Genomic DNA, 13233 nt, shown 5'->3' on the forward strand with positions numbered 1-13233 from the left:
AACCGACACCTCTTCCCTAAAAATAGCTGTCTGCACATTCAGTCAATGGGCTAATCCAATTGCCTGAACATTCTTGGGTGCTTTATCATTTAAATTGTAATAAATCACAGCGTGCCACGGGCTGGATGGAGCTGCATCGAGTTACACTCCAGCAGGAACATGCGGGGACCAGATGAAATCAGGGTGACATGATGTCATTGAGCTGAAAATTCAATGCATGCCCTGTTTTGTCTTTAAAAATTGGCTTGGAGGTCTCTTTAAAATTAGGGGGATTTTCCAAAAATTGCTGCTCCTGTCACATTTTGATTCACTATTTCTTCCCTTCATTTATTTTAAATAATGAGCACATGGGGCCTGCCTGTAAATCCATGGAACTCTATTGAAAAATTACTATTGATTCCAGACTTTGGACCTGCCTGATCAGGAATTTTGCAGTAAAACACAGAAGAAAAACTATCATGCATATTTTAGGGCAGCTGAACTAACACACTAATTCTCCCCTGATCTCCTCAGGAATATGCTTCCACAAACTAACACCCACCATTGTTCAGAAAAATTTCCTTAGACTTAGTTTCTTTCTAAAGAAAAAGTAATGGGATAAACCAATTTTAACTCTCCTAAGCAGCCCCTTGTTCCTCAGAGCAACATTGGCCACCTTAATGAATTCCCTCCTCTGCTTGGTTTTCTACACGTTTCAGATATTTATACAAGATGTAGGAACATAAAAGGATTATTCATAACATTATTGTTGCTGAAACAGGGCACTGAAGCTAAACATAATCTGGTTCAGCTGATATAAATATTCCTGCTCTCCTGGAAGTTGCTGGGTGCTGTGCTCCCAGTCAGGAATTGCTTTCTGCAGGGATGGGAGGAGGGAGAGCACTGGGGAAAAGTGGTGGAAATAAAATCAGGAATTCATCCCAGAGTTTGGCCCTGCTGCCAGAGGGGAAGGTGTGAGGATCTTGTGGCTCTGCTCACAGCTAAAGGTGGGATGGAAATGCAGCAGCAGCACAGGAATGAGCCTGACCCACTTCCCTGGATAGGAACCCAGAGCCTTTCCTCAGCTCCAGCCCAGGAATTGCAAATTGTGTGGTTCAGCTCCTGCAGAGCCAGGCCCATCTCGTGCTCTCCACAATTCCATCAGCCCTGCCCAATTTATTGCTGCAGGGTTTCAGTGACCAAAGGGAAACCCCTCGGGCTGGTGGTGGGCAGAGCTGGGGTGGAGGGATGGGGAATCTCACACCTGACTTGTCCCCAGTGTAAAATGGAGATCCAGGGAGGGAAAGAGATGATGAGGATGGAATGGGAAACTGAAGGAGAAAAAGTGGGGAAGGGGGGAAATAACCCAGCAAGGCTCTGTGTCCCACTATAAACCCTGTGAAAGGGAAGGGGGAAAATAACCCAGCAAGGCTCTGTGTCCCACTACAAACCCTGTGAAAGGGAAGGGGGAAAATAACCCTGCAAGGCTCTGTGCCCCACTATAAACCCCGTGAAAAGGAAGGGGGAAAAATAACCCTGCAAGGCTCTGTGCCCCACTATAAACCCCGTGAAAGGGAAGGAGCTGCCAGCATCAGCCATGGGAGCAGGTCACTGTCCCTGGGCATGGGACAGGTCAAATACAGGGCAAATCCAAGGAGGGCAGAGCTCCCTCACCTGCAGCTGCCCAGGGATGCTCAGCAAGCACCTCAAACCATCCTTTTTAACCTCCAATTGAGATGTGGTGGTGCAGGCAGCAGTGCTGGCACATTCAGTGGGAGATGCCACCCCTATCTCCCCTCCACTGGAAGCTGCAATGAGCAGCAGCTGCTGAAAATAGCCTTGGAGAGAAGCTCACAAGAGGAGCTCAGTGTTCCTCCCTCCTTTCCTCACATACTTTAGAAAAGTTGATTAAAGGAGGCTGGGATCTGGGAAGTGAGAAGCACCATTGCCAAAGCAGCTCCTCCGTGTTCCTTTTACTGCTCCTCTGACCTGAGCACGAGCACAGACCTCATTCCTGCTCCTTCCAGGCCACATTTCCACAAACTTAATGCTCACAATATGGGAAGCAGCAAGAGATTATCAGATGCTCAGATGAGATGGATCTAAGTTGCAGTTTATAGGGTAAGTACAATCGTTATTTAAACCCCTCATCTTTTGCAGGGAAATTAAATTATTTACCCGAAATTTCACATGAAATCATTCAGAGAGGGAAGGAATTGGCCAAGGTAACAACATGTGCAGAGTTCCTGTGATAAAGGGAATATGGAATTGAGACCAGTGCAGCTTCTTTTCCTGTTCATGGCTATCATTAATTTACCCCAAATTATTTACCCCAAATTTCACATGAAGTCATTCAGAGTGAGAGAACTGGCCAAGGTAACAACATGTGCAGAGTTGCTGTGATAAAGGGAATATGGAATTGAGGCACCTTCTTTTCCTGCCCCAGATGAGTGTTCATGGCCATCACCTTGTTGTGGAAGAGATTTTCCCTCTCCCATCCTGTGAAGTCCCAGCCAGTTATGATGTACTGAAGCAGCAGAGACAAAATCTTTAACAAATGGGGCCAGGAAGGAAACAGCTTTAATTCCTTGGCCAGCAAGCCTCTCTGATGAGCAGTGGTTTACATGACTACACACAGACAAGAACCCTCTGGGCTTTTTTAAAAGTCTTGTGGTCTTCATATTTATTGGAGAAAAATGCCAAGAAATATCAAAGCTGTATCTTGTCTGGCTGGATTCCCCAGCCTGCAGAGTTGATTCTTTTCATGGGACATGTGCAGGAACCCCTCTTTTCCCATCTGTTTCCAGTGAGGACCATCCAAGCTTGGCACAGAGACCCCATCCCAAAAACTTTCAGTAAGGCCTTCAGCTGAAAGTCACCATGGCCATTTCATGCTTCAGTTCCTTGTAGGAAGCTTGGTTTTCATGCTTTCCTATGGTTTTCCTCCCAACTTTGATCTTCACTCTTGGGAGTCTCATTTACACTCAGCTGCATCCTCATCTCTGGCCTTAATCTTTCATAACGGAGTGCCCTACTTATCAAAGTGTGACAGCTCTCCTAACCCCCCACCCACTCCCCACTGGAGATGCAGGAGCCTCTCCAACTGTTATGGAAACAGATAAGTGAAATTGGCAAAGCTGCTTCTTGTCCTACTCCAAATATTTGGGTTCCTCTGTCAGCTCGAGGCCTACAGCTCAAGGCCTTCAGCTCCCCATCAAGAGCCCCAAATCCAGAGTGTCTAAGGGGTGTTTTTCATGGGTTTCCATGGATAATTGGTTCATTTTGGCTCATCATTAAAGCTGGACACTGCTTTATTCTGGAATTGTAGAATTATAGGATGTCCTGAGTTGGGAGGGACACACAGGGATCATCAAACCCCACCTTGTGCAAACTCTCCTGGAGCTCTGGCAGCTCATTCCCCATTCCCTGGGCAATGGTCAGTGTCCCACCCCCCTCTGAGGAAAGAAAATCTTCCAAACTCAGAGGTTTGAGCTTGGAAGACAAACAAAACCTGATCAGATTTAAACACCAGGATGGCTGGATCTGGGCTTTGTGGAGATGAGCTAAAACTGTCTCCTTTGTACCCATAAATTCCAGTCAAACAGAATCAACACACACACAAGCCTTGGGTTTATAAAAACACCCAAACTGCAAAGTTTAAGCTGTAGATGCACGGTGTAAACGGCTTCATAAACTCAAAATATTCCTAGCTGAGCCAAAAATCCCCTGATTCTCCTCCCAGCCATTCCCTCGGGTCCTGTCCCTGGTCAGAGAGAGCAGAGATTTGAGGGCCACCTCCAAGACTGAGAATCCCATATTCTCACCATGCTGGTCCTCACGTCTTTGAGGTGGCCCACAAATCCCTGCTCTCTCTCCCTGGTCAGAGAGAGCAGGGATTTGAGGCCCCTCAAAAAGTGAGAATTCCCATATTCTCACCATGCTGGTCCTGTCCAGAGAGAGCCGGGATTTGTGGGCCACCTCAAAGACTGAGAATTCCCATGATCTCACCATGCTGGTCCTGTCCTAGTCACAGAGAACAGAGATATGAGATCTGAGAGTGAGAATTCCCATATTTTCACCATATTCTCACTATGCCTGTGTCACCATGAGTCAGCAGTGCCATCATTTGGGATGTGGTGCATGAGTAACCAAGCTGCCCCTCAGCCATCCAGAGCAGGACAAAATCTCCTCCTGGTTCTGTGCTCCTGTGAAGAATCCGTCTGTAGAAAAAAGAGTGGTTAGAGGTTGATGAGCAATGACATTTTTTTGGGGGAAAAAAAAAAAATCTGAGAGACTTGTTTGTTCTTTTGTTGGAGAGAACAGAAGGCTGAAAGTGAAACTTGAAAATGGCATCAAAGGGAGAAGCAGAGCTGGGAGCACACAGCTCTCAGTGCCCACTGGAGATGATGCCCACCAGACAGCTCTGGCATTCTTCTCAAAGAGAAAAACTCTCTTGTGCCAGCTCCAGCTGACACAGAGGGGATCTGCTGGCCTGCAGGGTATAATACATTCTGCCTGCATTTGCTGGCCTGCTGAGGGTTGGTGACAGGTTTTTTCCTCCTCAGCAGTCCATTTAGAAGTGGCTCATATTTTGTTATTACCTCTGATGGTTTTGCAAACGACCGTATCTAGGAGTTAACTCCCATTTATGATCTCCTCAGAATGATAGAGTGGCTCTTTTAAGAGTCCTGTTGCTTGCCAAAAACCGATTATTGCAAAAGTCTGAGGCCATTTCTGAAATAATTTATTGGACAACTATGCTCAGAGCAAGAAGCTCTCATTTAATACCAGTATTTAAATACATTTTAATGTACCCATAACCAGATGCCATGGATATAAGCTTAGCATTATCTTTCTCTCCAAAAAACCAATTTCCCCAGTCCTTCCTAAACATTCTGTTCATCCCTGAGGCAGATTTCAGGAAGGACACTTGGAGAAGTTTGCTGAAGGGAGCAGCACAGAAGGACAGACAGGTGCAAAGACATCAAAGCTTCTCCTGCCAGCGTCCAGGGCTTCCCAAAGGGAGCAGGCTGGGGTCTGGAGGCTGTGCTGACATTTCAGGATCAACGAACCAGGGCTGGAGCTGGTTCAGCTGCCCAGCTGAGGGCAATGAGGCTGGAGAGGGGCTGGGAACACAAACCCTGTGAGCGAGGAACGTTTGAAGGAGCTGGGGTTGTTTAGCCTGGAGAAAAGGAGGCTCAGAGGTGACCTTATTGCTCTCTAAACCTTCCTGAAGGGAGGCTGGAGACAGCTGGGGTTGGTCTCGGATGGAACCACAGGACACAGGCTCCAGCTACATCAGGGAAGGGATAGGTTGGATATTAGGAAGAAATTTTTTGCCAAAAGAATAATAAAGCACTGGAATGCTCTTCCCCAGGGAGGTGGTGGAATCACCATCTCTGGATGTGTTTAATAAAAGAGTGGACACGGTGCTATGGTCTGGTTGAGGTGTCAGGGCACAGGTTGGGCTGGATGATCTTAGAGGTCTCTTCCAGCCTCATTGTTCTGTGATTATTCTGTGATCCTGCGACTCTGTGATTCTGGGATTCACTTCCATCCAGCTCCATGGAAATGAAAGGAAGTTTTGCACTTTCCCAGAGACACTGACACCCCGTGGGGTCAGACCATGCAGGGTGGGTTAGGGCCCCGCTGCAAAATTCATTTATTATGTAAAGTTGTGCTGCATTATTTCACATTTATAACTCATCCTCTCTCCCTCAAACACCGAGTCATCCGCAAAGAAAAAATCCTCACTGTGTCATTTCCTTTCTGTGAGTCTCACAGATTAAGAATTAGTTGAGCTGTTCTTTCTTTAATTATTTTTTTTATTATCATTTTTTGTTTTAAATCACATGAGTTGTGTGACTCACGAGGGCTGTAGGTGGTATTTGTTTTGGTGTCTGCAACCCCAGCGTCAAGCTTGTCTTTGTCGGGAGACTGATACAACATTGGTTTTGGCCGGGAGCAGGGGAGGAGAAAGGACATCACTTAGCAGATACTTAAAATGTGGTCAGGCTCTGAAAAGCGACTCTTAGAAATGACATTGTGGTTTTCCATATTTATTTTCTCTCAACAGCTTCCAGGAACAATCTGCTGAGCTCACAAATCCAAAGGTGATTTGTTGAGCTGTCACCTCTGCGTGGAGGGGTTTGAAATCCCCGCTCTTTTCCAGGGGCCTCTTCCATCACCACTGTTAATAAGGATTCCAGGACCAAAATCTGCCTGACACGCTGCTGATGGATGCACAAGGCTGAGGCAACTCCAGATTTGGCTCTGCCACTGCTTATCAGCGATGAGAAGGAGCCGTAACTCAGCCCCAGCTTGAGTTAACACAGAGGTGCACGGAAGGGAGGTTAAAAACCAGGGTGCTCTAGTGGGGTTAAGACAGCTCTGAGGCCTTAATTCAGTCCCAGATTTAAAATAATCATGGTGGTTGTGCTCTGCACTGCCTCACCCAGCTGTGAGAAAAATCAAAATTATTAATATGCTGATAATTTCTGTTAACAGGATTTCTTTTTCTGACCAAAGCAGGTAGAAGGGCTGCCCAAGGTCTAAAGGAGCATTTCCCAAAGTTTCAAGGAGCATTTCCCAAGGTTTTCAGGAGCATTTCCCAAGGTTTAACAGAGCATTTCCCAAAGTTTTAAGGAGCATTTCCCAAGGTTTTCAGGTGCATTTCCCAAGGTTTAACAGAGCATTTCCCAAAATTTTAAGGAGCATTTTCCAAAGTTTCATGGAGCATTTTTCAAGGTTTTCAGGAGCATTTCCCAAAGTTTCAAGGAGCATTTCCCAAGGTTTAACAGAGCATTTCCCAAATGGTTTTCATGGTTCTGCCATGAGACTTCCCAAATGGTGAAAGGCACCTGTGCTACACGATGGGGAAAAGTGGAATTGATGGGTGGTAGCTGCAGAAAGGCTGGAATTTAGTGTGTTTTCCAAATCTCCTGATTTTTAGTGATTCAAATAAAGCAGAACTCATTTTCTTCCTCTCTTACAATGCACAAACAGGAGAATGCAGAGAGAATAGTAAAGGGCAGTAGGAAAAAAAAAAGGAAATAATAGAAAATGGAAATTAAAAAAACCCTAAATACAACAAATCCCTTAATAAAAACTCTTTTTGCATTGGACAAAACCAATTTGGGGGTTACCAGACCATCAGGAGTAACACCTTCACATGTTATAAATGCAGCTGGTGACAAATTCTAGTGCAGATTCCTGTTGCCTCTCAAAAACTGAACAGAAGAGGAGGAATAAGCGAAATTTCAAAGGCAGGGTTTGGAAACAGCTGGCAATAAAGACAAGTTTGTAATTGCCCTGGTGACCACTTGCTTAGATGGAGACTGGAGGAGCAGCCCAGATCATTCCTTCAAACCGCAAAAAACCAAAATGTTGGCTTCCTGCTACCTGTGCAGGAGCTCAGCTGGAACGGGGAGACGATCCAGCTCCAAAACTTTGTGTGAGTGCATGAATGGCCTCGTTCCCTCCCAAAACACCCAGAGCTAATTCGCCCATGAGGGATGAAGCTGCTGCTGCTGCCAGGGCGGGCAGGGGTTCCTCTCCTTGGTGCCACGCAGACACAGGCATGGGGTGACAGCCGGGCCAAAATAAATCAGCAGAACTGCAACACCCTGGGCTTGCCAAGGCAAAACAGCCGATCACACCAATGATGATATTGGGAAAAATCACTCCTTCCATGGAAAATATTCAAATGTGGTCAAGCTACCAAAAAAATTTAAGTCATTCTTTTATAACCCATTAGATGGAGAAAAGGGAGGGATGATCACTTCCTTTAGATAACTCAAAAATCAGGTAACTGACTTGCCCATGTAAAAACACGCAGAGGTTATGAATTTTTATTTCCAGAACATGTCATCTCTATGACTGACACGCTCAGAGTACAATTTCCCTGTGCAAAGGTGGAGTAATTTTGGTTAGGCAACATTTATTGCTCTGCATTCTTTTTTTTAATTGAATTAAATACGTTTTAAATCAGTGTTTTCAGACAAAGCTCATTTGGGAAGAAATTTGGCCTAATGAGATCTGAATTGTGAGCCAGGAATCCAAAATCCTTTTTTCAAGAGCTGTTAAAGCCTGGTCCAAACTGAAGGAGGAGGAAAGAGTCCTGTGGACTCTTCAAAGGCTCTGACTCAGGCAGATTTTTCTCTGTGGTGGTTTCCTCATCTTTCAAACTTGGCAAAAATTACAATTCCTGAGGTGCAGGAGCCCTAATGATTCACCCACAGCACACGAGGATCACGGGCAGTTTCGCCTGAGGGGCTGCAGAGGAATTACAGGAGGTTTTTCTTTCATCAACAGCTCTTCCACCAAACTGCAGGAGTGAAGTCCAATCTGAGAACGCAGGAGGTTAGGGAGAGAAGACATCTGTAAAAATCTCTGGGGGGGAATGAAAGAGGGTGAAACACGAATATTGAGGGCTCAGGTTACAGAACTGAGGAAATTTGCTGCAGGTTTAGTTCCTGGGGCTTGGGCAAGCAGAGATTTTTTGGCTCAGCTGGGAATATTTTGAGTTTATAAAGCCATTTACACCATGCTTCTACACCTTAAATTTGGCAGTTTGAGTGTTTTTATAAATCCAAGGCTTGTGTGCGTGTTGATTCTGTTTGACTGGAATTCATGGGTACAAAGGAGAGAATTTTAGCTCATCTCCACAGAGTCCAGAATCAACCATCCTGGTGTTTAAATCTGATCAGGTTTTGTTGAGTGTTTGGAAGATTTTCTTTCCCCAGAGGGTGGTGGGACACTGACCATTGCCCAGGGAATGGGGAATGAGCTGCCAGAGCTCCAGGAGCTTTGGGACAAGGTGGGGTTTGATGATCCCTGTGTGTCCCTCCCAACTCAGGACATCCTGTAATCCTACAGCTCCAGAATAAACCAGTGGCTCAGCTCAGAATATTTTGAGTTTTAGAAGCCATTTACATTGTGCATCTACAGCTTAAACTTGGCAGTTTGGGCATTTTTTATAAACCCAAGGCTTGTGTGTGTGTGTTGGTTCTGTTTGATTGGAATTCATGGGTACAAAGGAGAGAATTTTAGCCCATCTCCACAAAGCCAAGCTGAACCAAGCCCAGATCCTGGTGTTTAAATTTGATGCCAGGTTGGAGTTGGTGAATAGTCTGTCTTTGAGCTCTTGTCCTTCCAACCTTTGCCTGAATGTCCCCAACTTTGTCCCTGTGAGACAAAACCAATTCCCGTGGGGATGGCTCTGATCAAAAATCAGGCGAATGAGGTGAGGACTCCAAGGAGACTTTCCCAGGCCCAGGTGAAGGCATTGAGTAAATCCTTGGGGAATTCTTGGGCTGAGGGGATCCTGTTTAGCCTAATGAGACCTGAAGTGAGCCAGGAATAAAATTAAAAATTCTTTTTTTCAAGTGCTGTTAAAGCCTGGTGCAAACTGAAGGTTTTGGACAAAACGAGTGTTGCATCCTCTTCTCCCAGCTGGGTGGGACTGGGAGCAACTGGGAGAGCTGCTGCTAAAGGTGAGTGCCCTGCAAAGTACTTTTTAAAGCTTTTTTTTTTTTTTTTCCCCCCCTCCACATTTCTAGAACAAAGAGAACGGTGAGGAAAACAGAGCTGGAAGCTTATTGACAAATCCTAGCTGCAACTGCAAGCCAGACACACACAGCGAGCGCAGATTACAGTAATTTTAATTGCTTGTAATGCAGCCCCCCCTCTCCCCCTCCTTGCTCTCTCCTTCCTCCTCCTCCTCCTCCTCCTCCTGTGCTCCCTCTCCCCCCCGACGTTCCCCCCCCCCCCCCCTCAGAGTTAATCTGTCGCTCGATTCTCAGCTTTTCTTTTGCTTCTGGTTTCATTTTCAGATGACAAAATTCAAGGCACACAGCTCTGCTGTCTGGTTGCCCTGGTAACGGCAGCCTATTATCGTACCTTGTCATTCATCAAGAAAGAATTGCACTTGACAGAGATAGACCAAAATGCCTGCAGTCTGCAGCATTAAAAAAAAAAAAAAAAAGGGGGGGAAAAAAAAAAAAAAAGAGGAAAAAAAACTGTTTTCTTTTCTTCCGAGTATGTAAAAGGCCTTTAATGCCTATTTAGCTACATGTTTTATTTAACGTCGCTTATTATCCGCTAAAGTGATTGTCGAAACTCGTCGAAATAGATATTCCCTCCTCAAAGTTCGATTTAAGTCGAATTTGTCATTCTGCCCAGCTTTCAAACCCTTCTAGGCTGGTGCACAATATAAAGGAAATGGTTAAATGATAAACGCTTTGCATGCTGGATTGGCCAAGTGACCACACAAATGCTGCTTTTCTGCTTAATTATGGCTTGTGTTGGGCAGCTTTTCCTGCTCTCTTTATGGAGCTTCAAAAATAATTAGCAGGGTATGTAATAAATAATTGAATTTTATCTTTAATTAATCCTGCGAGTGTTATGGGCTGCAGATAAGTGGATGGCCATAAAAAGTACATATGTACACATGTGTTGTATGTCTTGAGGAGGGAGAGGTTCCTCTGAGCAGAAAATCTGTAATCACTCTTTCTAAAGTTGGACCAGTTCCCAAGTTCATTGTTCTTCAAAGGCAGGAAAAGGTAATTGCTTGTTATTTTGCCTACCTCATCTCTGCCATCTGAATTAACCCAAATTAATTCCTGAAATCTGTGGCCTCGTACCTTTTGGTTGGTTTGGTTGCATACTGAAATTCCTATTATTATTATTATTTTTATTTATTTTATGTTTATTTATTTTCCTAAGTATTATTATTTTTATTTTGAAAATCTTGGTATTTTTCAGAGAATTGTTTAAATAGCTGTAATTGAGGGTTGGGGGGCTGTTTTATACCAGGATTTTGGGCCACTTTTGTTTCTTTTTTCCCTTACAGTGGTCAACTTGCTTGTAAAAGGTGAGATCTGCTGTAAAATAGGTTTTATTGGCCATGTGGCATTTTAAGCACAAATCCTCCTTGCTTGGTGTTTGCATCTCTGATTGTGGAATCTTTTGTCCAAAGACTTGAGAGGAAAAACAAAAAATGGGAAAGGGAGAGACAGCAGAGGAGAGGAGGAATGAGTGCACTTAAAAAAAAGGGGGGCGAAATGAAATTCCATGCACAGATCCCAGTGCCAGCTCTGTTTGTTTTCCTGGAGCGTGCCATGGGCGTTGTGAGGAATTTTGGGAGCTCACTTTGCGGTCCCCCACCGAAAATGGAAACCTGAGCGTTGCTCCCTCTCCCTCTTTCCGTCGAAGGGCTGGGGTGGCCCCAAAGCACAGGCAGACCTTCCCATCAGCAGAGTGGGGGCACAAACGCAGGGTTTGGGGGGTTGATTTGGATTAGTGACAACAAAAATCAGTCAAAATACTCCCAAAAACCCAACAGCAACAAAAAGAGCAGAGAGGGAGAGGGAGAAACTCTAAAATTTGTGTTAATTTACTCATTCCTAGAGACGCTGCTGAGCTTTCTTCTGTAATTCCAGGGTCACACCCCCAGGGTTCGTGGGGTTTATTTGGATCAGGACAACAGAACCAATCAAAAAACGCAACAACAAGAGGAGACGGGGAAACCCTACAATTTGTATTAATTTACCCATTCCTAGAGCCAATCCTGAGCTTTCTCCTTAAATTCCAGAGTCACGAATCCAGGGTTTGTGGGGAGAAGTGACAACAGAACCAACCAAAAAGACCCAAAAACAACAAGAGCAGGGAGAGAAGGAGGTGCCCTAAAATTTGTATTGATCCACCCATTCCTAGAGCCACTCCTGCACTTTCTCCTTTAATTCCAGAGTCACAAATTCAGGGTTCCTGGGGTTTATTTGGAGAAGTGGCAACGGAACCAACTAAAAAAAGCCAAAACCAATAAGAACGGGGGGAAGAAAGAGATACCCTTAAATTTGTATTACCCCAGCCATTCCTAGAGCCACTCCTACACTTTCTCCTTTAATTCCAGTGTCACACCCCCAAGGTTTGAGGGGTTTGTGGGGAGAAATGGCAACAAAACCATCCAAAAAAACACAAAAAACCAAAAAAAAACCACCCCAAAATTCCAAGAGCAGAGACAGAGGGAGAAACCCTAAGGTTTGTATTAATCCAGCCATTCCCAGAGCCACTCCTACACTTTCTCCTTTAATTCTGGTGTCACACCCCCAGGGTTTGTGCGGTTTATTTGGAGAAATGACAACAAAACCAACCAAAAAAAGCCAAAAAAACCAAAAACCAAAAACAACAAGAGCAGAAGGAGAGAGAAAAGCCCTAAAGTTTGTATTAATCCAGCCATTCCTAGAGCCACTCCTGAGCTTTCTCCTTTAATTCCAGAGTCACAAATCCAGGGTTTGTGGTGAGAAATGGCAACAAAGCCAACCAAGAATCCCCAAAAAATCAAGAGCAGAGATGGAGGGAGAAACCTTAAAGTTTGTATTAATCCAGCCATTCTTAGAGCCGCTCCTGAACTTTCTGCTTTAATTCCAAAGTCACGAATCCAGGGTTCCTGAGGTTTATTTGGATTAGCGACAACAAAACCAACCAAAACCAAAAAACCAAAACCAGAAAAAAAGAGACAGAGGGAGAAACCCTAAAATCTGTATTCATTTACCCATTCCTAGAGCCACTCCTGAACTTTTTCTTTAATACCAGAGTCACACACCCAGAATTTGTGGGGTTTATTTGAAGAAGTGACAACAGAATCAACCAAAAAAAAAATCAACAGGAGGAGAGGGAGAAACCCTAAAATTTGTATTAATTTACCCATTCCTAGAGCCACTCCTGAACTTTCTCCTTTAATTCCAGAGTCACAAACCCAGGGTTTATGGGGGAGAAGTGGCAACAAAACCATGCAAAAAAAAAAAAAAAAAAACAAAAAATCAAAAACCAAAAAACCAAGAGCAGAGACAGAGGGAGAAACCCTAAAATTTGTATTCATTTACCCCATTCCTAGAGCCACTCCTGAACTTTCTCCTTTAGTTCCGCCGCGCCACCAGCGCTCATTTCCTGCCCGAGCCCCGTCCCACCTTTTGATTCTGAACTCTCCCTAAGGCGAGGGGGTTTGGGCGGACAAAGGGCTGAACAGGCAGAAACAATTAAAGCAGCAGATACAGTGAAAACCAACACCACAGCACCGGGGCAAGAAATTGCGGCGGCCCGACGAAATTCCGTCGCGCATTTGATGTTTCGAGGGCCGCTCTTGTTGTTCCTGCAGTTTCCTCCAGCTTTTCCCTGGGCTGAAGGAACTCTGCCATCCCTTAGGACTTCATAAATACACAGAGACACTAGAAATTATATATATATATGTATTTT

The sequence above is a fragment of the Melospiza georgiana genome, chromosome 27, assembly GCF_028018845.1.
Source record: "Melospiza georgiana isolate bMelGeo1 chromosome 27, bMelGeo1.pri, whole genome shotgun sequence".
Classification (NCBI taxonomy): domain Eukaryota; kingdom Metazoa; phylum Chordata; class Aves; order Passeriformes; family Passerellidae; genus Melospiza; species Melospiza georgiana.